Genomic DNA, 5537 nt, shown 5'->3' with positions numbered 1-5537 from the left:
CTAGAAAGAGTGTAAGAAATTCCAGGAAGACCAAAACCATCAATATTTTCTGTCTTCTTTGCTAAATTGGAAAAAAGTAGGGGGATAGCTTTTTGGAAAGAATTGCATTACCATTTCACCTAAAGCACGTGTGTCTGGACAAGCAACGCGGGCAAAAAGGTGATGGAGATGCAGAGCAATATTATTGTATGGGCTGGTTTTGAGCTGCATCTGGTAATGTATCAGGCAGCTCTCCCAAACTTAAGCGGGATGGATGAAACCTAGCAGAGCTGTCCAGTGAAGAGAGTGGAAAGAGAAAAACCAGGGGAAAATTGTCTTAAATTGCCACCAATCAGTGCAGAACTTAAACTGCCTGCCAACTGGAAGGAAAAAAAGACGCCTTTCATAAATAACTGGGTGTAATGTGGAGCCTGGAGATGGGGCTTTCTGGTGTAAAAAGTCAAGCATTGCTATTGTCACCCTGGGAAAAGATAAATGTGTGTTTAGGAGGGAGTTGAAGAGACTGCTTCCAAGGCAGTATCTAAGTTTCTTTGGAGACAGAATATGGCAGGAGGTAAGAGAAGATGCATCTGCAGCATGTCTTTCAGAGTCCCTTGCATCATCTTCTTAGCTTATCCTCTGCTCTCCATACTTTTGTATCGAGTAAAGAAGCAAATACAAGGTCCAGCTCTCTCACCCATGATTATAGCAGTAGAAATAGATGGACTGTGAGCCATGCTGAATACCTTTTTGCAAGAACACCTGTCGCAGCTAATGAATTCTCACAGAGTCCCTGTGAGGTACACTAGCAAATACGGAGATGGGGATATGGCCAGGATGCAGTTTGTTTTGCAGAAATGCAAGGTTCTCTGTTCTTTGAAATTTTGATGAAATCTTGGAAACTCAACCCTTGCTCATGTAGCTGTGTGTGTAGGCAGCTGTATTTGGAGCTAGGGAGTCTGGGCGAAGCAGTAACCAACAAAATAATCCTCAATATTTTTTTCCACATGGCATATCATTTACTGATCTGAGAATAGAAACCAGAAGACTTCTGTTTTCCAGAGTTCTACCTCAGTTCTTAAACTGTTAGAGCTCTCCATGGGTTCCTTGCAGGTCAATTCTGTCCTGCCTTGGTGTTATCTTTCACCTTACCATAACACTACAAGGTGGTTTTGTCACCTGGCCCCTAAATAAGTATAAACTTATCTCCTTTTGTCAGGAAGCTGGACTGGCTTGCTCTAGAATTTGCTGCTGAACAGTTTGGCATTGTGAAGTGAACAGGGCATGGCTAATTAGAATCTTAAATTTGGGTTTTATAAAATTAATCTGTCAGGGATGAAAAAGACAATTATTAGAACCAAAGAAATGCTATTGCACAAGGTGTCTTGTCAGCTCAGTTTTGTGCTGGACATGAAGTTTGAAAGCAGAAAATGTTTTTTTAATAGTCAGGAAATTTAAAATGAAAATAATAATCAAGTTCCACCTGCAAAGGAGTTTATAAAACCCAGTCTTGTTGCCTTTTCCCCCAATGGTTATGTATCTTTAATAGCTTGTATACATTTTCTTCTACCTGCTAATATTTGAAAAGATTCTTCTATTTTTCATTCATTATTTCTGAAGCCCAGCTGTCTTTGTATAATTTTTCAGAGTTATTCTGGTCTGAGTTCAGGGCACAAAAGTCGCCATGTGCTCCTGGGTTAGGATAGAAGATCATGTGCTGTTGTGCTCAGAGCAGCTGGTATAGTCCATAGGATGACCTTGTCTTACTGTAGCTCTCACACAGAGGGCTACAACATTATTTGTTCCTTAGTACATTGTATGCTATTGCTATCATAGGAGAGATCTTTTCAAACGATCCACAAACCGTGCAGGCTTTATTAAACCCCCTATCTTTCTCTTAAACACACACTCACAAATATCCTGTCATGGAGAGCAGTGTATAAAGTAGAATTCAGCCCATATTGCTTTATGATGCAGCGGAGTTTTACCTCATAGAAAAAAAATAAATCCCCTTTCCTTTAGGTTGAGGGAAGTTATTTTTATGTGTAGTACTCACAAGTAGCAACTACGGCATAGTCAAAAGAATTCTGGAATTAGACTGAACTGTCAACATGTTTCTCACATTTCTGTTTTCTTGAGAAATTGCAGACCATCAAATTATGGTGATACGCAAAATATGCCCTGTAGATTTTTTTCCATGTCCAGAGGGCCTGGATTTATGTATATCTTACTGTTGGAGGCAGTAAGTCTAGGTGAAAAGAGCATTTCTGTAACGTTGTAACTAATTCATTTTATTGACAACCTCCCCCTCCCCCATAAAGTACAGCTTTAATTAAAATTATTATTATTCCTACCCTTGTTGAGAGAGTACATGTAAATATTGAAAGTGTCTTGAAATATTCCCTCACAGCTGTGCTCTTGAATGCATACTTTTCTATTTCATATATAATATAATTTCTATTGCTTTTTAGAAACCTTTATGCTTGTAATGAATGTCTTACATGCGCTGACTTAGTTACAGCCGAATTATGTACCTCTGTCTTTTTCAGTTAAGCCAGTTTTCAATTCCTGGTCATCTTACATTTTGGTAAGCAAGGCAGTAACTTCTCAGCTAGGACCCTTTTTTTTTTTTTCTCTTCTTCCTGCCACAATCAGTCTTTTTTATTTGTGAACTGTAGTTAGTTTCACAAATCTTCACAAAGAACCTCCATGGTAAGATTGTGAGTCCCATCTTTTCATTCTAGGGAAGAAAAAGACTTGCTGGTAGTGATCCTCTGTGCATTTTCATCCTTGAGACATTTTTTGGTTTGACTCCAGATGGAATCAGTGCTCATATCTTCCTCTTCAGGATGGTTTGGGTCTTTATCTCCCCTGTGTTCCTAACAGGATCACTAAAAGTTTGTTCCATATATAATGTCAGTATATTCAGATATGGCATATCCATTTCCATTTCTCCGTCTACAGAGTGTTCTGGGTAAGCCCTTTTTTATTACCCATTAAGATAGTTAATGTCTAAAGTCCATTGTAGACATCACCTTATTAGCTTGAAATCTCTTTATCAGCTGCTTTGTATTACTTCATGTTTGCAACTGTAATCATAATGATTTGACATGTGTGTTAAAGATACAAAGTTTGGTTGTCAATCACTTTTGTTGTAAGACCTGAACAGCTTTCTGAGGATCAAAAGTCATGTGCACATCTCCCATTCCAGTAAGGATATTTTCTTCAGTGGCGCCAGTCCTCCCTGCTTGTCCGTCAGAGGAAAGCAGTTCTTTTGACCTCCTCAGTGTGCACGTAAATCACTTCAAATGGCCTGCTATATCACCCGCTCTCCTGTATTAGCTCTTATCCTTTTCATTCTCTTCCAAACAGGGTTTTTTAGCTGCTTCTTCCTATCACCTTAGTCTTCCTAATATAATTCTGTGGTATTTGGGTGTTGAGGCAATGAAACATGTATTTTGTAATAGCTGTGGTTGGGTCCAGGGTACTCTCATTTCTAATCAGGCCAGTCTTTATCCAGTAAAAAAACCTGAAAGAAACAGTGAAGGAAAAGAGAAATACATGATGTTACCCCTAACCTTTAGCTCATGCTAAGATCCCTCTCAAGAGATTTCCATACTCTTAATTGTCTTTCTGGGGTTCTGTAATGTCCAATTATTTTCCAAGTGCCATTCTCTGCCATCCTATCAAAAGTGTTTTTCAATTTCTATATAGTTTGTGTACAATGAACTCCCTGAATATTCTGCTAAGGGGCTGTTCTCACACATTGCCATGGCCACAGGCAATTTTTGTTTCTTGAGATCAGTCTGCTCTTTTCCAAGCCAAATGTCTCCTGCTTGTTTCAACCTCCATTACAGTGTTCATGCCATGCTGCTCCTTGATATAGAAAAGGAGATGCTATCTTTTGGTTTCTTGTACTATACAAGGGATTACCTCAGAAAAAGACCACCTTCATCATTCCAGGACCCCATCAAGAAATTAATATTTGGCTTCAGTAGAATTTGCACCACTTATCTTTCCCACCCCAGCCCATATTCCACGCACTTAATTAATGTTTCCATTTTTATGGCCTTATTATCTATCTGAAAACTGCACTGCTGGTGTATGCCTGAAAGCTGTTATGAGCAGACTGGTGTTTTCCTCCTGGCCTGTCTTCATATTTGCACATACACACACAGGTACACTGCATCTTCTCCCAAGGATGGCTAGAAGCATCATGTAGCCTTCCTTCATTTTAAGACAAACAGGCCTTCTTGATTAGATTAAGGTAGGAAACTCCATCCCAGGAGTATTCCCACTGTCCTGCAGCAGCATCATGGAAAACAGGCAAACTGCTTGTCTCAGTGGTCAGTAATTCTCTTTGCTATATAGACCTGGTGGCTGTGAAACGTTAAAAAAATAATCTAAATGAACAAGAGGCTTGAGAGTACCTGTGAACCAGTTTATTTCTTGTTCCTCTCTTGCATTACTTAAATGACCAATTAAAAATCAGCCAAGGTACTCCTGAGCTGAAATTTTGAATTCAAAGCTGTGTTACCTGTAGTTATAGTTTCAGTTGTGATAATAGTCAGGTAACTGCTCCACAGATTCTGAAGCAATGTGCAGCTGAACACCCATTTATTTCTTGATGGAAAATGTGATTTGTTCGCAGAAATGTAGTCTTGGAGACCATATTCAGCTGTTACATGGGTATGTGGAGCCTCTAATGCACAGTAATAGTGCTTACTATCCACCTGCTACAGATGCCCATTAACCCTTCTCCTCAGCTGCCTGTCACCCATCTTCAAGGTTGAACTTCCACCGGGGCAAAGTGCTTGCTCAGACAGGCTGAGGCATCTATCCACGCTGCAGGAAATGCTCTCTGAAACAGGGGAAGCCATGAGCGAGGCAGCAAAGAGAGAAGTGGAGAAAGCAGGGTTCATCTAAGAAGGGGTACAAGGAAGGTTCTGGGTTTGCATGGCGAAATCTAGCACAGGCTAGAAACATACAGAACACAGAAATACAATTTTTTTCTGTTTCTTTTCCCTGCTTTGCCTGTGTGCCGCCCTTTTTCTTCCAAGCACACCCACTCTTCTTCACTTTGCAGCTATCATGAGTTGTAGTGGAAGTAACTGGTGCTTCTTAGCTGCTTTAGAAGATCATGCACTACACACCTTTAATGAGTGATCCATCTCAAGGGTTAGCTCCATAATTCAGGTGGCACTAAAAAGATTCAGACCACAGAAGCGGGTTTGGTTTGCAAGCAGTCCTGCCGTGCTGGGGTTAGAAGGCCCTTCGTCCATATACTGAGGCCTGTAACAGCCTCCCAGTTGCCTTGAGTGGGTGTTGCAGAGCCTGATGTGCCAAGGTGTGTGCTGGGCTGTGGTGGTGAGAATGAAGGTGGCTGCTGAGCAGGGGCCATGGTGTCAGGAGATGTCTGCGCTTCTTCTTTGCAAAATCCCTAGGTGGCCACAGGCAGCTACTGAAGGCATGGACAATTTGTTCTTAATTCATCTTCACATAAATAGGTTTAGAGCTAAGCTCTGGCTTGGAGGAAACAAAACCCTGTACAATCAGTA

Source organism: Phalacrocorax carbo, chromosome 1 (genome assembly GCF_963921805.1).
Source record: "Phalacrocorax carbo chromosome 1, bPhaCar2.1, whole genome shotgun sequence".
Lineage (NCBI taxonomy): Eukaryota > Metazoa > Chordata > Aves > Suliformes > Phalacrocoracidae > Phalacrocorax > Phalacrocorax carbo.
This window is presented reverse-complemented; position numbering follows the sequence as displayed.